A 27,298-nucleotide genomic window follows, 5' to 3' on the forward strand; every position below is an offset into this window, starting at 1 on the left:
ATGAGTTGCAACAAAAAAACATAACACTTAGGTTATTTTAGCAGCAGTAGGAATACTATAAATTTGTGACACCTAGTGCCAGTCATACTAGTCAGCCAATTTCATACATACTGCACGGCAATCGCGCCCAGCACCCCCTTCAGACCCTCGATGTGCTCCCTCTATCCTCTGTCCTCCGACTGCCCCCCTCCCTCTTTCTCTCATGAGCTTTATACTATACTTCCAGTTAACCCAAAGGGGGAATATTAACTTATTTAATATTCGCACGTGCTAGACACTACTTGGTTATATGTCTTAACCAAAATATAATATGTCATCTTCTTGTTCTGTTCCCCTGTAGCTACTAATTCTTGCTTCATGTGGGCCAAGGCCATCTTGATAAGCTCTCTTTTGTTTATAAAGTCTGAGACTTGTTGTCTGCTGTTTTGCACACGCTAAGAAACTGACATAGATTTAAACCTACAGTACAAGCATTTCTATTGCTGAACCATAAAAAAAACATGGCTGCCTCATCAGTTCTAACTTATCCATATCTCTGCAGTTAATCACAGCTACATAGAAATAAACACTAATCTGTATATACTTTTTAATACATTATATAATATACTTTTAGATAAAGCATTAAACAAAACGACTGATGCAACAGGGACCCATCTATTACTTTGGAGAGGAAAAGGGTAGGCCTTATTTCTCTTCAGGCCTGAGACCATTCAACAGATGAGACACAGCTGCACCTCACACAACTATACTAATACTGACAATCATCCTAAACATTTCTATATATTCTACATTGCAATATAAGGGAAAATAAAGGAACATAAGCATGCATATATTCGTGAATTGCTGAGGAATATGTACGACCACATATTCCTGTGTTATCACCTTACACACATCTGTAATGTTTAGTAAAACATTGAGTACAATCGGAGTCTCACACACACTTGAACAAGGTCAGACCTTACTCAGAAATTGCTAACCTCATCGCAGTGAAAGCCCTGTCTGCGTATGGCAGTGGGATGCCTACTGGACAAGGGGGCCAACCGGCGCCAGGAAGTAGGTAGGTATGTAGTATGAGTGTGAATGCAAGCGAGTGAATGTGTAATAAAATAATAAAAAATTCAGTGTGTGTGTACTGTATTTATTTTAATATTTCCTTACAGGTGGACTATAGGTACCAGCGGACCCTTAATGTCTGGGCTTGCTGGCACTTGTGGTTCTCTGTAAAGGACAATATTAGTTAAATCTCATTTTTACACACTTCAATCCCGCATATACTGCCCAGGGGTGCATGGGATAGCCCTGGGCTTTAGCCCTCGAGTATACTTGAGATGGGGTCACCACTTCCTGAGGAATCCCTGGCCTTGGGAACTGGTTAATGCTTTGGACAGGGGACCCCACCAAGTGTGTATCCCTGGCTGTGGCATTACACCCTGCTAGTTGAGCCCAGTGCTGGTTCATGGAAATAAGGGGGACCACTACGCAATTTTTATTCCCCATATTTCCTGAACTAGGACTGGCTCAAAGAGCCCAGTGCTGGTTCTGAAATACGGGGTACCACTATGCAATTTTTCCTTGTATTTTTAGAACCAGAACTGGCTCAAAGAGCCTGGTGATGGTTATGCTTTGGGCGGGGGTGGGGACCCATGTCATTTTTATTTTAAGTTGCACACTTTAAAGCCTGATTGACGCTCAGAAGCATGCACAGATCACATTGACCTGTACATGCTTCTACTAAAAATGCTGCTGACAAACCAGTGTGTATTTTAAACTTCTATTTTGACCCGAGTTTGCTCAATTTACAGGAGTGTTTTAAAACACAATTCTTAGTAAATTTACATGTTTAATTATTTTCTATTAAAAGTACTTGTGAGTCCGTACTGATTTGTATTTACGTTTATGGACTTGATTTGCAGTTCGAATCATGATTTTATGCTCATGTTTGACTTTAGTAAATCTCTGTTCCGAGTAAACCGGGCAAAACACGCCTTTGCAGAAAATTGCATCTTGGACAGACATGATTCTTATTAAATTAGCCCCAAAGCTTGATACATCTCCCCTAGGGTCATTTGTTACTGCTGTTTCTGTTGTTCTAAAGACAGCGGTTACAACAATGACATCTACAGACTACAATATGGCACTGCACTCTAAGGTTTCTTACACAATAAGGGTCAAATACAGTGTAGTAGAACTGCAGAGGTGCATCACAAATACAGTATTTGAGGTACTTTTCTGAACAGTTTTTCTCTTCAGATATTTCTGTCTCTCCACACACCTAAGCACACATATAGCTTGCGGAGGTGTCTCCTATAAGAATGGAGGGTAGAAATGCACCTTTAAGTTTGCTGGGTGTTCAATCCTGGACTTGCGCGCCCACTCTTTGGGGGTGAGTCTAATTTTGGGGCAAAGAAAAAAAAGGAAGTAACATTGCACCTGAGCAAAACCATGTTGCACTGTAGGCGGGGGAAATATAAAATGTGCAGTGAAATTTAGATTTGAGAGGGGCGTGTCTAAACTAAAATCTAAATGACCTTGTAAAAATAAAGAGAGTAGGCAAGTATGAATAAATGTATTTGAACCCCTTGCATTGCAACATGGTTTATTCCAGAAACAAAGTTACTTGTTTGTTTTTGTTTGCTTTGCTCACTCAGAATGTTTATGTTCCCTATTTTACTTACCACATAAATGAGACTGGGGAGCTGTACTTTCTAAAAAGAAAATGTAGACTGTAAGCTTGCGAGCAGGGCCCTATTACCTTTTTGTCTGTCTGTTATTACCCACTCTTGTTTTATTACTGTTTTGCTCTAAGTTATAAAGTGTAAAGGAATATGCTGGCGTTATATACTGTAAGTAACTGTTAATAAATAAAATGTTAAGAAATAAGTAAAATTAAAGGAAACAGTTAAACTATGGGGGGTAGTCAGTGACAGGAGAGATTACTTTAAAGTGAATTGTATTGCAGCAGACTGCTATCCAGGAAATGGCTACATAGACCATCTGTACAGATGCACTTCAATAAAGTGGAATTACGGGCAAATTCTTGTGTGCGCGCATTGCAAGCAAATAGGTGTTGTAATTGACTCTAAGGGGTATATTTACTAAAGTGTGGGTTTTTAGAAATGGAGATGTTGTTGCCCATAGCAACCAATCAGATTATAGCTATTATCTTTTAGAAGGTGCTAGATAAATGTTAAGTAGAATCTCATTGGTTGCTATTGGCAACATCTCCACTTCTAAAAACCTGCGTTTTAGTCAATCATACTTAACAACATTTTGGCAGCTCCGGGAGGGGGCTGCCAGGTCGGTGCAGAAGGGAGGGTGGGGGCGATTTAAGTTGGGGGCCGATCGCAGCTATAATGATGAGATTCTGCACAATTTGCGTCACCACACTCCCGCACCGCTCACTTTCGTGGCGGTGCGGGGAGGGCTGTTGGGGGTGGCTGCCATTCCGGGGGGCTTGCCTACTCTTGCGGGGTGCCAGGAGCGGCACCCAAGTTTCGGGAGGCTTCCGGCAGTCCCGGTAGAGTAGACAAGTACTGTATGTAGTAAATACAGCCTTGAGTTGGCCTATTGCTCTGAGGTAAATGGCCCCTATTCCCCTATTACTTGTTACAAAGCAATCACCCACCACAGTTCTTACCCGATAGAAGATTTGCCAGCTATTGTTCTCTTTCTATTGTTCTATTTTCTATTGTTCTGAAATGCATCTGCATTGTCGTTATTTTCCACATTTTTTGGATTGTACCTCTTTAGGCTTAGAAGGGGCATATTGCCCACAAGTAAATGATGCTTAAAATGTAACCAATTCAATGATTCTAGAGTTTTCTCTCTATCTGCAGCATTTATATTTGTTATCTAGAAAAATAATTAAAAGCACTGACTCATAAAATATGATCACAGCAGTTTACATTTCATTGGGGGCTGCTGTAAGTTTCTGGTCTAATTTAGCTGAAATAGAACAATTTAGCTTTTTTTTCTAAGTTTTATTTTATTTCGGAACCAATCCCCCATTTGTTGGCAGTGACCTTAAAAGCTTAATTAAAAACTAATGCAGTGTGAGAGTGTGAATCTGCTAGCACTCCCAGGGCTCTGGAGCTTGTCAGAAAAGTCCCATTCCAGCTTTTCCTTTCTCTAAAGCACTTTTTCCTCTCAGCAACATTAATGTTTTCAATAACACTGGAATAGTTTTGACCTTGGAACTATTAATATGAAGTATTCTATTAACTCTTTCTGTGCTCGCTTTATGTACTCATGTACTTTATGTATTCAAACAGCATTCCGGGTAGTGTGTAGAAAAATCACCAGACCCACTACTCCTGGATATTGCACGTTGAAACAATTCTCCCTGGGATGCCGCTCTTTCTGCAACATAGCACCCGCAAATATTTCTAGGCCAACACTTTCAAGTAGCCACTAAAGCTGGGTACACACCTAAAAGTTTTCTGTCCAACCAGCCAACTAGTTGATTGGTTGGAATGAATATCTGGTAACGTATGGGAGTAAATGATGATCAGCAATTTGCTTCTAATGCCAGAAAACAGATGAAAATGGTCGTCAGACAAGTTTGTTAAATGTTTGATCTAAACAATTTGTTCAAACAACAGTTTTTGTCCATTTTCCGGTGTTTGGGAGCAAATTGCTCATTGTCATTTGCGAACATACCTTACCAGATTTTCATTCCAACCAATCAACTAGCTGGATGGTTGGACAGAAAATCTTTAGGTGTGTACCCAGCCTTAGACGGCTGTGAATGGGAGGACCAATATAAAGCTGCATTCTCAGTGCTTGGAGCCTCCTATTGGCCCACACGGTCACCCCCTCCCCCTTCTGCAGTGTCACAGAGCAGCAGCCATTCGGCTGGGTTATGAGACTGTGGCTGCTCTCAGTTCTTGGCCTCTCTGTTCTGCTTGAAAAATTAACAACATTTTTAGAAATCGATTTAAATGTATAATTGTGTTAAAAATTACGTATAAAGAAATGTTTTATCCAAAGAACAAAAAATTGGGCTGTTATAGCCATCCTGAGATGGCAATAACAGAACGCTGTAGTGGCAGTACTGCAGCAATACTTGTTAGTTTGGCTTTCCCATGCTAAAAGCAAACAGTAATAGGGCTTTTTGTCCTTTCATCTGCTCCAAAATCTCACTTGAGCAATTTCAGGTTATAGCCATATCCAGTATTGCAAATTTACCACTATTCATAACAATTTATTCATGCATTATTTACCCTCATCTGCAGTAATATATTAGTGCATTCCTAAAATAAGAAACCAACACAAAAGCTGATAACAGCAGAAAATGGTTTTTGTTTTCTTATTATTGCACATTCAGGGGATGATGTAGAGTTAGAGCCAGTCTGTCACACCTCCCAATTGTCACGAGTTTGTCTGGACAGTCCCGATTCACGGACCTTGAGGCAGAGCTTCGACCATAAATGGGCATTTCTGGCCTGATACGGCAGGCGTTTAGGTGGATCGTGTTTGGACAGAGCTTATTAGACCGATGTATTTTCTGAAAAGTATCAGTGTGTTTTCATCAACAGATAGATCTTACTATCTGCTTTGAGTCTTGTTTACATTTGGATGTTAGTCAGGTTTATGACACGCCCCCCAGATGTAGCCGTACACGCCCACTTTACCGCCGCGCTCATAGGTGTTGTTTTCACAATCTCCCTGAAATGCTTTTTCAAAAGTAGGGAAGTATGATTTAACATCTCATGATGTGTCCAGCGCTGTCCAAGTGGCAAATATGCCAGCTTTGTGCTAGAAGAAGACAGCAGTGTATATGGCAGGGTGATGCCAGTAGAAAGCAGTAATATATATGGCAAGGTGATGTCAGGAGAAAATGGTAATATATATGGCAGGGTGTTGCCAGGAGAAAACAGTAGTTCGAGGGATGATTTAAAAGTAATGAGACTGTCTCTGTTTTTCTGTCTTATAGGTAGATGTGGCAACGCTATGCTGGTTATTGTGAAGCTCATACTTCAATGTGTCTGAACCTGCGGTTGGACTTCCATAGTCTTCTTTGCTTGGTCACAGTGAGTGTAAGATCTTCGTAAGTTTCATCATGGCGGATGAGGAAGATGTGTCTATGAGCTTATATCAGAGATGTGTGATTGAATTTTGTGTTAAACTTGGAAAAAGCGGAAATGTTTCCATACGCTGGACTGTTGTTTGGATTCTGGATCATAATGACGAATCCACAAACAAGTTGCCAGCAGGTGTAATTGAAAAAGTTCTAAACATAGGTCTAACATGATAATGCACCATTAAGAGAGAAACCAATTGGTTTTTATCCCCTGTGAACATTCTGGGTTCTACTTAATTATCTAAAAAAATCAGCTTTTATCCAGCATTTTAGCTATACTTTTCTCTCTGTTTAGAAAATTGAAACGTGCAGAAAATCACAGATAACTCTGCCTTTTTCTTTCTCTGTTCTTGATCCTGCAGTACAGTACCTATTGGATTTAATGGGGGCTGTGCAGGGCTGGTATTTATATAAATGAGAGAAGTGACAAATATCTGTATGGCGTTATAAATCTTTTTGCCTACGTTCTCTTCCTGCTTTTCTCCCCTGGCTGGTGCTCTCTCTCTCAGCATTCTGCAGCCGGCTCTCTGATCAGCAACTGACGTCACTGACGCTGCCCGGCGCATGCACAGTGGATGCGGACATCTTTTGCAGATTTGAAATATGTCTAGAATCTCCTCCTCGGGACTGCCCTTTTCGCATGCTCTGTCCTGGGTATACGGTCAGAAGGTAGACAATAACCATGTCAACATTCATAATGTCGACACAACAATGTCGATATTGTATAAACTGTCGACTTCCCCAGAATATCAACATGTTTACAATGTCCACACTGGAACTGTCACCATGTGAAATGTCAACATGCTGGGAATGCAGACGGTTAGGCGCTGCCGGCAGGGTTAGGGCTAGGCTGCAGCAAATGGTTAGGGTTAGATTTGTTTCCAGGGGTCAGGAGGGGGTTAGGGATAAGGGGAGAAATACTTACCAGAACCCTGTAACATCAGGCTTGTGTGTAGTTCCCCTTCAGTAGATGTACCTGGAAGTGAGGTGGAGTGAGGGCGGAAGTGCGGTTCCATGCCCTTAAAGGCCACCAAAAGGAGAAACTTATACCCTTGTGGGCTCGCTTTGCTCGCCATGTTTTGGGCTTGGTGGCTCGCTTCACTCGCCACAGGTTACTATTCCCACTCTATGTCCACGTACATAGTAACTGATGACGTTGGGTAGTAACTAAAAAACACACAGGAAGCCTGGCGCTATTACTTGAATAATAATGTCACTAATTGATCATTATAGATATTAAAAATTAAGCAGCACAGAAGAAATGTGCTTGTGGTTGCACATAAATACACCTATAAAATAGGTACAAAATCCACTATACAACTTTGCGCTAATAATACAAAAGAGAATAGGTATGGTAAAAATCACATACTAATTATAAATTGCCTATAAAAGGTTTATTAATAGTAAATTGACCGGTCAAATAAAATAAATAAAATTTCACATGTAAGTTCCCTACACACAAAAATATACACATACATCATCAAAATGATTAGATATCCAAAAAAGTTTGTGTATCCTCCAAAATGGCGCTAAATCTACAGAGTAATTAAAACAGGTAAATGAAGATAATACTTCTCTCATGAGATGGTTTCTTAAATGAGGTTTTCAAAACTTGTAAGAGAAAATAAAAGGCAAAATATTGCGTAATATAGTCATATACATATACAAATGTATTTTCTCATTGGGCCCACACTTACAAACAATATAAACAAAAACAATAAAGCAACTGGGGCATCTAGCTAGAAACTATGGGGTTACCATAAGCTTGCCTGCCAGATATAAGATGTAATGGGCGTTGTGTGTGCACCATTGGCAATCCGGATTCTACCAGACAGTGTCTAACAATCCCAGGTTTCTTATTACCAGTCTTAAGGTCTCCTTCAGTAGTAGTAATAGTCCTGCAGTCCTTATTAAATGATTCTTATAAATTATCCTGCAGAAGATATACAAAAAATAGCTTAGTTTGATTGTTAAAGGAGGTGGATCTGAATTCTTTCAGTGAATCAGATGTTGAAGAAACAATTGCTGTGTCCACACCTATATAAGAGTGATCTCAGGTAAAGTAAAATCTCATTTACTCCAGGTGGCCAAATCTCACAGTCTTGGATTATATCTTTTCAGCATAAGAAGGTTCAGCCTGTTTTATATCTCCATATAGGTACAAGCATAGGGCGTATATAATTTCTGATATGTCTCCGCTGTGCGAAGCCTGAATATTCCCCTGTATGTTGACGGGGAAGAAAGAGAGGGAGGCTAATCTCCAGCCGGAGACTGGGGACGGCAGGTACCTGTCAGACTAAGTTCATATCTTGTAGTCAGCTGTGGCTCTATCCCCGCCTCAACCTCAGTGCTTATTATATGCTCTGTTATCAAGTGTGTATCAGTCTCTCCATGTATCCGTCTCTCTGGAGCTCTGGGGTGGCAACAGACAAATATCGTTGAATTGTCCAAAACGGTCCACCCTCTTACGCGTTTCGCACCACAGCTTGAGTGCTTTATAATTAGTATGTGATTTTTACCATACCTATTCTCTTTTGTATTATTAGTGCAAAGATATATAGTGGATTTCTGTTGGATAGTAACTGATGATGTCAGGGTACATCTACTGAAGGGGATCTATCCGCATCCATAACATCACAGGTCCACACCAGAAGTGACTGTCACATGGTCACAAAGGTAAGTGACCACTGGGGATGGATTGTCGACAGTTGATCATATCGACATATCATTCATGTAGACATGATGGCTGTCGTCATGATATCTGTCAACAAATCATACCACAAGCCTGTCTCGGTGGCAGTTTACATAGAAATACCACAATATGCCCTTGTCGATAAGAGGCAAAACAAATGGACATAAATATGTACACTTTGCTAAACAGAGCCCTCTGTGTTTCTCCAACGATGGACAGTGAGAGATAATCCCTTTCCTATAACAATGGTGTACAGAAAAGGCTTGCAAGTCTATTGAAAGCCGGCGCCTGTCATGTACTGAAGTAGAAAACTAGAAAGATTGTATTTGAATTAATCACAATGCTGCTGTGTGCCAAGTCTGCCATTTTTATATTGATCCTGAATGGTGTTCCACGGCCCTTTAACCCGCAGTGAAAGGCAATGAGATTATTTTACAAGCAGTAGTTTATAGTGTTTTGAATAGAATTCTTAGAAGGGAGGCAGTAATTACTATACCGCTCCTACAGTATATCATGGAAGACCTCTGGCTTCCAATGTAATTATATCGACATGCATGGTAGTAATAATAATGCTGGCTGTATTATACTGTAGTGTCTCATGTTTATTGTTGACCATTCTTACATTCTCTACCATCACTGTGCTGATTTGACACGGTCTAGTCTCACAAACCCCTCCAGCAGGAAAATTGTTAAGAGGCAGGCGTTAAAATAGTCTGGGGACCCGGTAAATGTGACCTAGTAAAAGCCAAGGTACGGCAAGGGAGTCTCTAGCACTGAATCTCAGGTCACCTGATCCAGGAGAAATGGGTGATAAAAACAAGCATTTTCGGAAATTATGTAGAATATTCCATTTGTGGCTTGCTGCAGTCGGGGAGGGAGCAGAATTTTAATCAGAGAGACTGCAGTGACAGACTGCAATGTGCCTGGTGTTATACTGTCCTTATAAATCATATTAACACAGCCAGACGCTCAGTGCACAGAGCAGCTTAAAGCTGTCAATGCTGAGTCTGGCCAGGGGAATGAGGCTGCTGGAGAGGGGGAGGCTGCAAGGTACCTTGGAAAGGAACAAATAAAATATTGAGTGGGAGGAAGACACAGAAATAAGGGCAAATAAAAGAGGAGGGAAACAAAACTAAGTACAGCAGTATGAGCTGAGAATTGGGAGATAGAGATATTAATACGGACAAAGTTATAATAACAAGGATATAGTGATGCCAATGATGGAATAAAGGATGCCTAGTCAAGAGAGCAGTAATATTAAATGAAAACTGTAGCTTGATGCAAGTTGTCCTATTTGAAATATCTATTTCGTAATATGTATATAGAAATTGAAATGAAAAAACTATATAGATTTTGTCAGAAATATGCATTTGATAAAATTATTTAGTAACATTTATTTATATTGCACCAGAATATTCTGCTGCGGTTTACAATTAGGAGCATACAGATTAATAAAACAAGACTAGGGTAGTATACTTACTAAAATGAGAGATATTTGGAGTGAAGTTGTTGCCCATAGCAACCAATCAGACTCTAATTATCATTTATCTAGCACCTTCTAGAATATAATAGCTAGAGTATGATTGGTTGCTATGGGCAACAACTCCACTTATAAAAACTTGCACTTTAGCAAATGTACCCCAAAGTCTTAACAGACAGGTAAAAGGGCCCTGCTTGCAATCTTACAATCTTTGGAATAATAATATGCATTTAAATTTTATACATGAGACAGTGGGAATGGAAGGAAGGGGGGGGGGGGGGGGGGTTAACAATAATGTTATTGATGGAGCATCCCACTGTGCCTGCCACATTGTCCCCCCCCCCCCCCCCCCTCCAGAATCATCAGGGAGGCCGGTGTAATAATAAGTTTGCAATTATGGAATAGCTTAGGGAAGATGAATGGGTTATTCAGGAATTTGATAACTTTATTTAGATGAGTTTTCAGGGAATGCCCCAAAAGCCGCGGCGTGACTGACATGCTGCTGGAGTTTGGGGGTGATGACGTCCAGCATTCCAGAGAACGGAGGGGGGGTGGTGTTGATGTCAGAGGCTGCACCCTGGATGACGTAGCGTGATTTCACCGGACATCCTGCGTAACCTGTGGGTTACTCAAATGTCCGATGCTCACACAGTTGATCTGATGCTGTGTCTTCGGACGCAGCATTGGATCAGAGAGGCCGGCAGGAGGTATCTTTATACATAAGACACCTCTTGCGGCTATTGCATAATTTTGCACATCCGCTGCCTACAAAGACGCAGTGTGAATAGCATCCATCTCTGAATCAGTATCAGCCCCTAAATGCAAACCCCAAAAATTCCTGTAGCCATGAATGGGAGCAGATTTTCTGCAGAGTAGAGGGGTTGAGTTGGGAGATATTTTGAGACAAGTGAAGAGACAGCAGTAGAAGAATGTTTTGCAAGGAAAATCAGTCTAGCAAAGGCGGTTTAATGGAGGAAAGGACCCGTGTGCCGTTTCCGTACGCCCCCTATACTCTCATGGTGCAGGATAATTACCAATAGCAAAAAAATGTTTTGCTATTGGTAATTTACTCCGATTGGTACCCCCCTTCCCTTTCACTCAGGGGCGTATTTATAATGGCTGCAGGGTGTGCAGGGCACATGGGCCCCTGGGTCCAGGGGAGGCCCCACCGCACACCCTGCACTCACAAAACTTTCCTCTACGAAGTCCCGGAGGAACTGCACACCGGCCCCCTCCTCTCTATAGAAACGCCCGTTTCCACTTTCCTTTCTGCCTCCCACTCTTCCTTTTTTCTTTCCTCGCTTATTACCCCATCTTCATTTACATTCTTCATTACGGTTACCAGTTTATAATTTGCTTACAATTAGGGGTGAGCGGGTTCGGATTTCTGAAATCCGAACCCCCCCGAGCCCCCCCGATCCGAGGCAGATCCGAGTCAGGCTCGACTTTTCCCGCCTGACTCGGATCTGAAATCGAGGCAAAACGTCATCATCCCGCCTTCCGGGTCTCGCGGGTTTTGGATCCTATATAAGGTACCCGCGTCTGCGCCATTTTCTCAATCGGCTGTGGACAGTGAAGAGGGAGGGTGGGAGTTAGGGCTGGCTGGGCTGTGTAGTGTAGTGTAGTGCAGAGTAGTGTTGTGCTGTGCTGTGCTGCGCTGTGCTGCTGTTGTCCACTACTTCAAAGTCCATAGGGGCTGGCTGTGTTGTGCTGTGCTGCTGTTGTTAATAGGGGCTGTGTCCACTACTTCAAAGTCCATAGGGGCTGGCTGGACTGTGTTGTGCAGTCAGTTCTCCATAGGGGCTGTGTCCACTCCAAAGTCCTGTGCAGTGTCCTAGTCCTAAAGGGGTGCTGTAGTGTTGTCCAGGGGGTGCTCTGTCCATCAGGGGTGCTCCCCCCAAGTGCTAAAAAAATAATATTTTTTGTGTGTTTGTGAATTGTGTGCGCAGTAGCCGCACGTGCATCAACAAAGTAGTGCCAAGCGTGCGCCTGTGTCATAAGTAAAGGGCCGGCTGGCTTGACCGTTAAAGGGTGCTGTAACCCCCAAAGTAAACTCCAGTCCAAACCAAAAAAAAAATTATTTTCTGTGTTTGTGAATTGTGTGCGCAGTAGCCGCACGTGCATCAACAAAGTAGTGCCAAGCGTGCGCCTGTGTCATAAGTAAAGGGCCGGCTGGCTTGACCGTTAAAGGGTGCTGTAACCCCCAAAGTACACTCCAGTCCCAACCAAAAAAAAAATTATTTTCTGTGTTTGTGAATTGTGTGCGCAGTAGCCGCACGTGCATCAACAAATTAGTGCCAAGCGTGCGCCTGTGTCATAAGTAAAGGGCTGGCTGGCTTGACCGTTAAAGGGTGCTGTAACGCCCAAAGTACACTCCAGTCCAAACCAAAAAAAAAATTATTTTCTGTGTTTGTGAATTGTGTGCGCAGTAGCCGCACGTGCATCAACAAAGTAGTGCCAAGCGTGCGCCTGTGTCATAAGTAAAGGGCCGGCTGGCTTGACCGTTAAAGGGTGCTGTAACCCCCAAAGTACACTCCAGTCCAAACCAAAAATATATATATTTTCTTTGTTTGTGAATTGTGTGCGCAGTAGCCGCACGTGCATCAACAAAGTAGTGCCAAGCGTGCGCCTGTGTCATAAGTAAAGGGCCGGCTGGCTTGACCGTTAAAGGGTGCTGTAACCCCCAAAGTACACTCCAGTCCAAACCAAAAAAAAAATTATTTTCTGTGTTTGTGAATTGTGTGCGCAGTAGCCGCACGTGCATCAACAAAGTAGTGCCAAGCGTGCGCCTGTGTCATAAGTAAAGGGCCGGCTGGCTTGACCGTTAAAGGGTGCTGTAACCCCCAAAGTACACTCCAATCCAAACCAAAAAAAATATTATTTTCTGTGTTTGTGAATTGTGTGCGCAGTAGCCGCACGTGCATCAACAAAGTAGTGCCAAGCGTGCGCCTGTGTCATAAGTAAAGGGCCGGCTGGCTTGACCATTAAAGGGTGCTGTAACCCCCAAAGTACACTCCAGTCCAAACCAAAAAAAAAATTATTTTCTGTGTTTGTGAATTGTGTGCGCAGTAGCCGCACGTGCATCAACAAAGTAGTGCCAAGCGTGCGCCTGTGTCATAAGTAAAGGGCCGGCTGGCTTGACCGTTAAAGGGTGCTGTAACCCCCAAAGTACACTCCAGTCCAAACCAAAAAAAAAATTATTTTCTGTGTTTGTGAATTGTGTGCGCAGTAGCCGCACGTGCATCAACAAAGTAGTGCCAAGCGTGCGCCTGTGTCATAAGTAAAGGGCCGGCTGGCTTGACCGTTAAAGGGTGCTGTAACCCCCAAAGTACACTCCAGTCCAAACCAAAAAAATATATATTTTCTTTGTGAATTGTGTGCGCAGTAGCCGCACGTGCATCAACAAAGTAGTGCCAAGCGTGCGCCTGTGTCATAAGTAAAGGGCCGGCTGGCTTGACCGTTAAAGGGTGCTGTAACCCCCAAAGTACACTCCAGTCCAAACCAAAAAAAAAAATATTTTCTGTGTTTGTGAATTGTGTGCGCAGTAGCCGCACGTGCATCAACAAAGTAGTGCCAAGCGTGCGCCTGTGTCATAAGTAAAGGGCCGGCTGGCTTGACCGTTAAAGGGTGCTGTAACCCCCAAAGTACACTCCAGTCCAAACCAAAAAAATATATATTTTCTGTGTTTGTGAATTGTGTGCGCAGTAGCCGCACGTGCATCAACAAAGTAGTGCCAAGCGTGCGCCTGTGTCATAAGTAAAGGGCCGGCTGGCTTGACCATTAAAGGGTGCTGTAACCCCCAAAGTACACTCCAGTCCAAACCAAAAAAAAAATTATTTTCTGTGTTTGTGAATTGTGTGCGCAGTAGCCGCACGTGCATCAACAAAGTAGTGCCAAGCGTGCGCCTGTGTCATAAGTAAAGGGCCGGCTGGCTTGACCGTTAAAGGGTGCTGTAACCCCCAAAGTACACTCCAGTCCAAACCAAAAAAAAATTATTTTCTGTGTTTGTGAATTGTGTGCGCAGTAGCCGCACGTGCATCAACAAAGTAGTGCCAAGCGTGCGCCTGTGTCATAAGTAAAGGGCCGGCTGGCTTGACCGTTAAAGGGTGCTGTAACCCCCAAAGTACACTCCAGTCCAAACCAAAAAAAAAATTATTTTCTGTGTTTGTGAATTGTGTGCGCAGTAGCCGCACGTGCATCAACAAAGTAGTACCAAGCGTGCGCCTGTGTCATAAATAAAGGGCCGGCTGGCTTGACCGTTAAAGGGTGCTGTAACCCCCAAAGTACACTCCAGTTCAAACCAAAAAAATAATATTTTTTGTGTGTTTGTGAATTGTGTGCGCAGTAGCCGCACGTGCATCAACAAAGTAGTGCCAAGCGTGCGCCTGTGTCATAAGTAAAGGGCCGGCTGGCTTGACCGTTAAAGGGTGCTGTAACCCCCAAAGTACACTCCAGTCCAAACCAAAAAAAAAATTATTTTCTGTGTTTGTGAATTGTGTGCGCAGTAGCCGCACGTGCATCAACAAAGGAGCAGCGCCAAGCGTGCGCCTGTGTCCCATAAGTAAAGAGCCGGCTGGCTCATTTCTTAAAGGCTGGTGTAACCCACAAAGTGCACTACTCTCCAGCAAAAATAAAGAAATATTTTCTGTGTTTAGCCGCACGTATATATCAAATCGATATAACATAAATGGAGGACCAAACTTTCTCCGATAAAAATAAAATAGAGAAAGATCAAGAACCACTTCCTCCTAGTGCTGAAGCTGCTGCCACTAGTCATGACATAGACGATAACATGCCATCAACGTCGTCTGCCAAGGCCGATGCCCAATGTCATAATAGAGGGCACATACAATCCCAAATGACAAAGTTCAGGAAAATGACCTTGAAAAAAACATTTAAATCAGCTGAAGAGAAATGTAAACTTGCCAATATGCCATTTACGACATGGAGTGGCAAGGAACGGCTAAGGTCGATCCCTAGTATGTTCATGACTAGTGGTTCAGCTTCACATGACGATGGAAGCCCTCCTCCCACTAAAAAAATCAAAAGAGTTAAGCTGGCAAAAGCACAGCGAAGAACTGTGCTTTCTAAGAAGATATCACAAATCCCCAAGGAGAGTCCAAGTGTGGTGGTGGTTGCGATGCCTGACCTTCCCAGCACTGGACGGGAAGAGGTGGCTCTTTCCACCATTTGCACGCCCCCTGCAAGTGCTGAAAGGAGCACCCACAGTCCACTTGCTGATATGCAAATTGAAGATGTCACTGTTGAAGTACAACAGGATGAGGATACTGGTGTAGCTGGCACTGAGGAGGAAGTTGGCGAGGAGGATTCTGATGGTGATGTGGTTTGTTTAAATCAGGCTCCGGGGGAGACAGTTGTTGTCCGTGGGATGAAAAAGCCCATCACGGTCATGCCTGGGCAGAAGACCAAACATTCCACCTCTTTGGTCTGGCAATATTTCTATCCAAATCCGGACAACAACTGTCTTGCCATATGTACCTTATGTAAAGGTGGAATAAGTAGGGGTAGGGACGTTAACCACCTAGGAACATCCTCCCTTATACGGCACCTGCAGCGCGTTCATAATAAGTTACTGTCAAGTTCAGAAACTTTGGCTAAGACCGTAAGCAGTCCAGGGACACCTAAATCCCGTTGTCCTGTTGTATCCAAGCGCCTGCAAACCACACCGTCAACTCCCTCCTCGTCAATTTCCTCCTTAGTCAGGATCGGAAGTAGTCCTGCAGGCCATGTCACTGGCATGACTGACTCTCCTATCCCGGATTCCTCTGGAGGATCCTGCATTGCTACGCCTCCTGCTGCCGCTGCTGCTGTTGCTGCTGCTGGGAGTCGTTCATCATCCCAGAGAGGAAGTAGGAACACCACTACTTTTACTAAACAATTGACCCTCCAACAGTCCTTAGCGAGGAGGATGAAGTACGACAGCAGTCATCCTGAAGCAAAACGTATAACTGATGCCTTGACTGCTATGTTGGTGTTAGACGTGCGTCCGGTATCCGCCATTAGTGCAGTGGGATTTAGACAATTGCTGGAGGTAGTGTGTCCCCGGTTCCAAATCCCGTCTAGATTCCACTTCACTAGGCAGGCGATACCGAGACTGTACAGAAACGTCAGAAAAAGTGTCCTCAGTGTCCTGAAAAATGCCGTTGTACCCAATGTCCACTTAACCACGGACATGTGGACAAGTGGAACAGGGCAGACTAAGGACTATATGACTGTGACAGCCCACTGAGTAGATGTATCACCTTACGCAGCAACAGCAGCAGCGTCACCAGTCGCAGCATCTCAGAAACGCCAGCTCGTTCCAAGGCAGGCTACGCTGTGTATCACCGGTTTCAGTAAGAGGCACACCGCCGACAACCTCTTAGAGAAACTGAGGGAAATCATCGCCCAGTGCCTTACCCCACTTAGACTCTCCTGGGGATTTGTGATATCTGACAACGCCACCAATATTGTGCGGGCATTACATCTGGGCAAATTCCAGCACGTCCCATGTTTTGCTCACACAATAAACTTGGTGGTGCAGAATTTTCTGAAAAGCGACAGGGGCGTGCAGGAGACGCTTTGGGTGGCCCGAAAAATTTCAGGCCACTTTCGCCATTCAGCGACTGCGTGCCGAAGACTGGAGCACCAGCAAACACTCTTGAACCTGCCCCGCCATCACCTGAAGCAAGAGGTTGTGACGTGGTGGAACTCAACCCTCTATATGCTTCAGAGGATGGAGGAGCAGCAAAAGGCCATTCAAGCCTATACATCCACCTATGACATAGGCAAAGGAGGGGGTATGCATCTGACTCAAGCACAGTGGAGAATGATTTCCGTGTTGTGCAAGGTTCTCCAGCCCTTCGAACTTGCCACACGTGAAGTCAGTTCAGACACTGCCAGCTTGAGTCAGGTCATTCCCCTCATCAGGCTTTTGCAGAAGCAGCTGGAGAAAGTGAAGGAGGAGCTAAGACGGAGCGATTCCGCTCGGCATGTGGGACTTGTGGATGAAGCCCTTCATTCGCTTTGCCAGGATTCCAGAGTGGTCAATCTGTTGAAATCAGACCACTACATTTTGGCCACCGTGCTCGATCCTAGGTTTAAAGCCTATGTGGTGTCTTTCTTTCCGGCCGACACAAGCCTGCAGAGGTGCAAAGACCTGCTGGTGAACACACTGTCAGCTGAAGCGGAACGTGACACGTCAACAGCTCCTTCTTCATTTTCTCCCGCAACTGGGGCTGCCAGGAAAAAACTTAGGTATCCTAAGCAACCCGCTGGCAGTGATGCAGGGCAGGCAGGACCAAGTTTGGACATCTGGTCCGGACTGAAGGACCTGGCAACAATTTCTGACATGTCTACTGTCACTGCATATGATACTGTCACCATTGACAGAATGGTGGAGGATTACATCGGTGACAGCATCCAAGTAGGCATGTCAGACAGTCCATACCTGTACTGGCAGGAAAAAGAGGCAATTTGGAGGCCCCTGTACAAACTGGCTCTATTTTACCTGAGTTGCCCCCCCTCCAGTGTGTACTCCGAAAGAGTGTTTAGTGCAGCCGGGAACCTTGTCAGCGAAAGGCGTAGGAGGTTGCTTCCACAGAATGTGGAGAAGATGATGTTCATCAAAATGAATTATCAGCTCTTCCAGGGAGACCAGCCTCCAGAACGTACAGAGGGACCTGTGGTGGTGGATTCAAGTGGGGACGAGTTAATACTTTGTGAGGATGAGGATGTACACACTGAAGAGGGTGAGGAATCGGTGGATGAGGAGGATGAGGATGACATCTTGCCTCCGTAGAGCCAGTTTGTGCAGGGACACATTAATTGCCAGCTTGTTTTGTGGGGGCCCAAACGAACCAATCATTTCAGCCACAGTTGTGTGGCAGACCCTGGCGCTGAAATGATTGGTTTGTTAAAGTGTGCATGTCCTGTTTATACAACATAAGGGTGGGTGGGAGGGCCCAAGGACAATTCCATCTTGCACCTCTTTTTTTTCTTTGCATTATGTACAGTTTGGGGCCTAGTTTTTCAAACTGCCATCCTGTCTGCCACTGCAGTATCACGCCTAGATGGGTCACGTGTTTGTGCCGCCCACTCGTGTCGCTTAGCATAGTCATCCAGCTACCTCGGTGCAACCTTTTGGACATAAAAACACTATTGTGAGGTGTGAGGTGTTCAGAATAGACTGGAAATGAGTGGAAATTAAGGTTATTGAGGTTAATAATAGCATAGGAGCAGAAAAACCTACAAATTCTGTGATTTTAGCTGTTTTTATGCTTTTTTTCAAAAAAATACAGATCCAAAACACAAAACCCAGAACCCAAAACACGGAAGGGTGGTTTTGACAAAACCAATCCAGATCCAAAACACGAAGAAAGATCCAGATCCAAAACCAAAACACAAAACACGAAAAGTGGCCGGTGCACACCCCTACTTACAATACCTTTTTTGTTCTCTTTAAATACATATTTACTGTATATTACATGTAACTTTAACAGTGCTGACCATACTCTGTACTTTTTCTTGTCTATTCATATTTTTATTATGAAAACTTTTAAAAGATTTAAAAAAGATTTAAAAAATAAAAAAGTTTTGTTGGCAGAATTTGGTCTGTATACACTACCAGTCCTTCCCCAGGCAAACTTGACAACAGAAAGAATTGACTGTCTTCATCACAGCTTTATTCAGATTATAGATTCTGCAAAATCTGAATACAGTTGAGAATAGAATTAAGCAGAACTCAAAAATTGTATCTCCAAAATCTAGTACCTAGAATCTAGTACAAAATCGGCGACACTGCTCCTGCTGTTATGAAACTACATTTTTGCTTAATATCTCCATCTCTACCTGATTGTTATTGTCATTAATGCCCAAACAGTCGCATTAAGACCAGATGTCTCTATTAGCAGTAGAGTAGTTTTGTGACTCTTGCCTCTACACTGTGTTCCACACATGACTATGGCCCTAATGGTGTGGAGTTTGTATATTCTCCCTGTGCTTGCGTGGGTTTCCTCCCACACTCCATAAATATACTAATAGGGTAATTAGCTCCCCACAAAAAATTAACCCTAGTGTATATGTGTGTGAGCATGTGGTACGGAATATAGATTGTAAGCTCCATTGGGGCAGGGACAGATGTGAATGGCCAGATATTCTCTGTAAAGCGCTGCGGAATATGTGTGCGCTATATATATAACTGGTAATAAATAATAAATAAATAGTGCCTCCCATGCACGATTATACAGCCCCATTGTAAGCCATAGTGCACTGTCCTATTGCAATTTAATATTGCTCAGATGAGTGATGAAAATGCAGAATGGACTTTTATATTTATTTATCCTGGGACCAGATTCAATTAGCAATGAGGTTCTGTCAGAACCTTGCGTGCTAATACTAGCTGGGCATGGAAACCTCTCTTGATTTTACTTGAGTCAAATAGAGGTGTGATTAAAAAACAGGCAAGATTTTCCTCCCGTAATGACCCGATATGTTATATCAGTGGTTCTCAACTAAAGTACTCAAGTACCCTCAACAGGTCATGTTTTCTGGATTTCTTTAATAATGCATAGATGAGTTGATTAATGAGTTGCTGGGTCATTAATTATCGTACCTGTTTCCACAGACAGAAATTCTGAAAACATGACCTATTCATGATACTTGAGAACTGGAACCATTGTGTTATATCATAATGCAATATGCAGCTGCACATCGTACAAGATTCCAACATAATCTCAGGGCTAATTGAATGTGCCATTTGGTCACATGAGATAAGCACAATTGCTTTATGAGGGGTCGATTCAGAGATGGACGCAGCTGCATTTGCTCTGTCATCTGTTGCCGGAGTCGTGGCTGTGATAATATGCAAATGCTAATATCAGCCCTTCCCCTTGTGTAAAAGCGTGTGTCTGGCTATGCAAGGGCTGAGACGCCCTCTTTCTGCATCTCTGTACGCTGTAATACAGCCGGTCATTCTTTAGATGCCACCATCGGCGCACCATCGACAATTGCACCAGCCCTATGGCAGGTGCAGTTTCACTGTTTGACTCTGGCCTCCTATAGCTGTGGCTGTAGGTCTGTGAACACAGACAATTTCATTGATACGCCTGCGACACTCCCCTAACACGCCCATGAGACACAGCACAGGATAACTCATCACTTTTCCGCCCCATTTCTGAAACATCTCTCCCGATTGCAAAAGCATCCTTGTACCGTAGAGCTGCTAAAAATCACTTAGCTATAGGAACATAGGCATAGGAGTATGTGTGACTCAGAATCAGGCCCGAGATATACTATATGATCATATTTTGTTGTATTTTAGACAATACCCAGTTTATAAGTACAGTACTTTGTACTTGCATCTGTTACCTTGCGGCATACATTTATTTTACATTTAATTGAAAGTATACTGAAATTACTTTGCTATTCATGGGCCTGATTCAGAGTTGTACACTGTTAGCATCACTGCTGTGTCCGAGGATGCAGCATCGGATCACCATTGGGTAGCCATCGGCCATCTGAGTAAAGCCAGGTACACACTAGACGATATGTCATCCAATCCGTGCTGCCGTCTCTGATCCTCTGCAGGCATAGGGCTCTATTTACTACAATCCGCATTTGTAGTGCAGATTGTAGTGTGATATTACCGACTGAATTTGCATTGCGAATTCAGGCAATATCACAGGGATTTACTACAAATCCCTTGCAGGGACAGAGCTTGTGAATCCCCTCCGCACTCTAGTCATGATAGTTTCGCAATAAAATACCGTGATTAGTGACCCGCGCATGCGCCGACCGGCCAGCGCTGCTACCCCCCTGGCGCTAAGCCCCGCCCCTGACACTAAGCCCCGCTCCCGCGATCGCGGACCCCCCCGCAACCCCCTCTCCCTTAATAGCACTTACCTGCAGTCATCGGTGCTCCGGTGATGTCTTCCATGCCTCCGGTCAGCTGATATCCCATTCTGCACTGGGATCAGGCCACAGTGCAGCATGGGAGACCAGCTGACCGCAGGGGAGTTATCACTGGAGCCCCGACCACCCGTCCCTGGAGTCAGGTAAGTGAATTTTTTTTTTTTTACTAATTTTTTTGCAGTGTATCAGCTTGCGGTCTGTTTAGACCACACAGCTGATCACTGGGACCGACTCCGGGCTCTGCCTTGCCTTTTAGAGCAGAGTAGGAGCCCGGTAACCGGGGAGACCCTGGATAACGCCACCTCCAGGTGGCGTTATTATCACAGGGCTTTCCCCAGTATTTTTTCACAATTTATTTATAGTAACTTTGGCGAGATCACATTTCTCATTACAATTATGGGAAATGCGATCTGCTTACTAAAAATAAGTGATAATTAGGGCTTGGAGTAGAATTTTACGAATTCTACTCCAATTGCCCTGTAGTAACTGTAGGTGATACTAAAATAATGTGAAAAGGGTGTGAAAAGCACCCTTTTTCACTTTATTTTCGTAAAAATAATGTTAATAAATAGAGCCCATAGTCACCAATCTCTTTCTCAGGGGTGTTGCTTGCGAGAGTCCTTTATGGCAGAGGCCTGCCTTCCCCCTGCACCCACCTCACTTCACACCACAGAACACAGACATGGCGGACCATCTCCTGGGCCCAACTCCACCTCACTCCAAACAGTGGAACATGGCTATGGGGGACCGCCTTTCTGGACACCGTTGTCTGCCTCCCGACTCTCAGCTCACTTCATGTGATAGAGTGTCAGATTGGCAGCAACTGCAAGGGATCTGGCCCATGTGTGTTACCCACCCCTACTCCAGGCTCTAGAGGGAAGGCAGCCCATCTGCTTGTGCCACCTGATTTCTTCACATTTTGTACGGAGACAAAGGAAGCAAAATAAGCAGGGAGACTGAATGTACAAGGGCACGTTTATGTAGAAGATAGAATAAAAAAATGGGTTAGTTTATCCAGTAAACACATTATGGCGGAGAGCTGTGGAGTGAGGTGTCCCTCTAGAAGCATTGTGGGCTCTTCCAAATTTTGCTATGGGGCCCAGGGCAGAGCAGTGTGCTGCACATCACTCCAGCTTAAGACATTTGCAGAAGCAATAAGGCAGTGACATATTCATGGGGGCACACATGCCCCCATGTCATTTGTTTGGCATACTTTTTTCAACAGCTTCCAGTACCCAACCCTTTACCTGATACAGTACACTGAGCAGCTCAACCTACTGCTCTGCACAGTGCTGCGGCGGGTTTACTTCTTGTAATAAGGTTCAGCATGAGGTCACAACCTTGTGCCAAAGGAAATTTTCGCTGTGGGTTCCACTTGGTCTAGAACCAGCCCTGAACATAAAGGGCCCTGGCTGCGAGAGCTTGCATGCTAAGAGCAGAGGTTGGAGAGTGAACTGGTGTGAAGCAAAGTACAGGGTAGGAGAGAACAGTGGAGATTTAGGAGGAGGGATGTTAGGCTTTGCTAAAAAAAAGTAAGTTATATTGTTTTTGGCTCGGGATTATGTAATTAGGACTTTGTAGTTATTCTGTTTTCCCTGGCTTTGACCTGGTCTCTATGGTGGATTCGTGGGGCTCACGAGGTCAGACACAGCACTCACTGAGATATATGTGTCCCTTATTGGACTCTACTTGATTATCGTTCACAATTATTAATTAATTTTTTTTTATCTTTTGTATGTTCTTATAAAATTTGTTCTTCTGTAATGTTTTTCTGTGTTGTCAATATTACATCCGGTGCTTAAATAAAGAGAAATTGAAGAAAAAAAGAAAACGTTTTGATTGAACGTTTGAAGCTGACGATATAATTATTATCCTTTATTTTTAAGGCAAAAAGTTTTTACAGCGCCATATTGGACAATCTGTATGGAGAAATAAATCGGGGCAATAAATTGCCAAACTAAGTAGGATACAGACTAGAGACAAGGGTTGGGAACTCACTGTTTCTTGGCAGGCAAGTTAAGGTGAGTAAAAGGGAGAGGAAGTCTGTTCAGAACTCAATGATCCTGTACCCAATGAAAGCACACAGAGTCCAGTGACGTGCGGTGAGGTACAGTAAATGACTGGGGAGGCACTGGGTAGTATCAGACTCAGAGACAGATTTACAGATACATATATGAACCTAAGGGTTCATGTGGACATTATACAAAGGTGCAGCAGTATGTAGTGTTGGTAATTTGGTGTGTTTTGATCAGGGATAGGCAGAAAAGGTAGACACACTTTTTTATTTCAGAGTTTTGACTATAGAAATGATTAGATGATTAGAATAATACAAAGAAGATATTTATAATATTTTCTTACATTTTTTTCTTTTCTTATCATTTTAATAGTCAAAACTGTGGAGTATACCTAAGTATGACAGGAAAGGCTCGGCCTCACCTGACCGCACATCACTGACAGAGTCAGAGTTGCTGTAAGGGAAAAAGGGCTCTATTTACTACAATCCGCATTTGTAATGCAGATTGTATTTGGACAAAGGGCTCTATTTATTAACATTATTTTTACTAAAATAAAGTGAAAAAGGATGTTTTCACACCCTTTTCACATTATTTTAGTTTCACCTAAATTTACTAAAGGGCAATTGGAGTAGAATTCGTAAAATTCTACTCCAAGCCCTAAGTATCACATATTTTTAGTAAGCAGATCACATTTCCCATAATTGTAATGGGAAATGCGATCTGCTTGAGATTTACTAAAATAAATTGTGAAAAAATACCGGGGGAAGCCCTGTAATAATGCCACCTGGAGGTAGCGTTATCCAGGCTTTCCCCCGGTTACCGGACTCCTGCTCTAACAGGCAGAGCAGAGTCCAGAGCTGGCCCCAGTGATCAGATAAACAGACCACAAGTTGATCACTGAAGAAAAAAAAAAACTTACCTGAGTCCAGGGCCGGTGATCGGTGCTCCGGTGTTGTCCTCCCTCCGGTCAGCTGGTCTCCCGGCTCCTGCACTGTGACCCTGGTCAGCTGCTGCATTAAACAGCTCACCGGGTCACAGTGCAGGATGGGAGACCAGCTGACCGGACCCCCGGATGGCGGACATCACCAGAGCAGAGATGACCTGGCCGGAGGTAAGTGAAAGTAAGGTGGGGGGGTCGCAAGGGGAGTTTGAGGGGGAGAGGGGCGGCAGCAGGGGGAGGGGGGCTAGCGGCGGCCTGTTGGCGCATGTGCGGAACTTTGTCACTGTATTTTTTCTGAAAAATACAGTGATAAGGCTGCGGAGGGGATTTACAGGGACAGAGCTTTATTGCAAGCTCTGTCCCTGCAAGAGAATTCAGTCAGAAATATCACACTACAATCTGCATTTTAATGCAGGGTAGATGTCTGTTTGAGTAGTGGTAGGTGTAGTGGTGGTATGTGTATATGCACAGCTGGCAGGCCTGAGGAGACCTGTTGACATGTGAAATAGATGCTTCCCTGACCAGGAATCGAACCCGGGTCTCGGCAGAGAGATACCGGATCGTACCCACTAGACCACCAGGGACATCGGTGCTGTTGATGGTATGATGTATGTAGCAGCGAAGAGTGTAGCAGTAGATTAACACAGGTGTAGCACAGATTCAGCACACTGGAACAAACAGAACTGCACCAGCAGGATAGCAATGACTGTAAATGGAGCACAGCTAAGCTTCACTCGGTAAGGACTGAGCTAGACATTGTACTGGCAATGACTGAGAGTCAGCAGCTGGAATATATAACCCGGGGTTAGCCAGGATTGGTTGAGAAGCGTCAGATGCTCCCGGCTGACTCAGACTGGCTAGTGATTGGTCGGATCGATCAGGCGATTGGGGCAGCAGTACTCTGGGGCTGGCTGGATGTGAGCTGCGGCCTAGCAGGCTGGAAACAATGGAGCCTGCATCTCACTTTGATGACAGGGGACTCACGGACCGAGTTCAGGGAGCGAGCTGGCTGGCCACAGGAGCGGTAATTGACCCAGCGGCAGGGGTAACAAGCCCGGGTTGTGACAATAATACCACTTCCAGACATATGACCCAGGAATTTCCCTGCTCAGATCATGGATTTTCACCTCATTAGAAACCCAACTTTTTGCTCGAGACCCCCTTTCACACTACACCTGAGACCCGGGAAATTCCCATGCCGACCACTTTCAGACATAAGCCAGATCTGGCATTCTAACAGCCAGGGCTGCCAGGCTGTTCTCCTATTACACTCATACAGACACACTCACACATGTCACACTCATACACACACACACACACACACACACACAATTATACACCTATTCTCCAGCCACCAGACCTCACAACAATGGGTAGTGTCTCTGTAGCTAGTGTACACTGGCTGCTTCTCCAGACTGCAGCACAGACCAGCCACCTCTTTCCAATCCATAAGGTACTTTGTCTTCACTCGTTGTTATAAGGGCTGTCAAACCATTTAATTCTCTCCCCAGATCCAGCACTGTCAGTTTGTTTGCTATTATAGGAGGACACCCCTCCCTGCCCCCTCCAGGCAGCCCTGAATAGCAATCAGTGGCTTCTAGGTGCGACCAGGGAGTAAAATCCTGGGTTGCACCATTCAGACATAACCCGGGTTGTCTACCCGAGATGAAAGGTCCGGGAAAAACCCTGGTCAATAGTAGGGGCGCCGACCCTGGACTGTGATCCCGGGTTTGTGCCCTACAGATATAAGCAAGACTCAGGTTGGTTGGCCAGGCCCCGGCAAAAACCCAGGATTCTCGATATGTCTGAAATGGGTATTAGCGAGGGTCAAGAGTTTGAACTGTATTCTGGGGCTGATGGTGTGCCTGTAAAGAAGGTTACAGAGGTGAAAGCCATGCAGGTACAACAGGAAAAAGTGACTGACAACAGTGTTCATGATGGACTGAAGTGGGAAAAAATGAGCAAGGCAGTAACCAAAGATAAGGACATTCCATAGTCAAAACTGGAAATGAGTGCATGGATAAGGGTTTGGTGGCATCAGTGGTGTGAAAGAGCCTGATCTGATAGATGTTTCGGAGATGGAATTGGCAATAATGGAAAGAATGAGAAATAGATTGAATGTGCAGGGTGAAGGATAGGGAGGACCCCCGGATGACACCCAAACCCAAGCAGAAGACTTGGGGAGTATCCAGGAAGGAGATGTTATCAACAGAAAGATGATTGCACCCTAGAAAGGGGGGGGGGTTCAAGGTGACGGGATTTGTTTTAGACATGTTTAAATTGCGAAACCACTGTGACATCAGGATGAGATGGCAGTGGGGCAGGAAAAAAGAGAGAGAGAGTTAAGGTCCAGGGGGCAAATGGTGGGGAGAGATGAGGATATAAGCTTTATCTGCAGCAGTGGGGGAGAAAGAAGACAAGGTGAGATGAGATAGAGGGATAGGAGGAGGATGGAGGGGTGAGATGTGGTTACGGATAGTGTCAATCTTGGACATGAAGTAGTTGGCGAAATCGAGGGCTGAGAGGAGGAGTGGGAGGGTAGAAGGGGAAGTTAAAGTTAGCAAAGTGGCGGTGAGGATTGAAATATTGCGAGATTTGAGACTTGAAGTATGACTGCCTAGCATGGGTAAGGACAGAGCTTTAGGAGGAGAGTATGAATAAGTACCATTAGCAGTTAATGAGTAGCATGTAATCTTGGAGTGCCAGGTTTGGGGAGCAGATTGATGAAGGCTGGGTGTAACAACCTTAGCAGAAGAGTCTGGGGCAGAAGAGAGGGTGGTGTTGTAGAGGGAGACAGCTTGGGTGAGGCAAAAGAGATTGGTGATGGGAGAAAGGAGAGTGTCAAGAAAGGATGTAAATATAGCTGGGTCGGGAGAGTCAAGGTTGCACTTTCTCACAGCGACATTGCATTAAAGGAGAGTTGGCAATAATGGAATTAATGAGATATACAGTAGATTGAATGTTCAGGGTGAAGGATAGGGAGGACTCCCGGATGACACCCAAGCATGAAAGGGGAGTTGAACTGGAGAGGCAGAAGCTGAAGGAGAGAAGATGATGGTCTAATAGAGGGAAGAGGAAATTTGTGAAATCCAAAATGATGTAGCGTTGGAGAAGACTAGATCCAGGACTCTCACGGACATTCCAGGAGAGTTGATAAGTATAATTTATAGCATTTCAT

Source organism: Taudactylus pleione, unplaced genomic scaffold (assembly GCF_031769625.1).
Source record: "Taudactylus pleione unplaced genomic scaffold, aTauple2 ptg000089l, whole genome shotgun sequence".
In the NCBI taxonomy this organism is placed as follows: domain Eukaryota; kingdom Metazoa; phylum Chordata; class Amphibia; order Anura; family Myobatrachidae; genus Taudactylus; species Taudactylus pleione.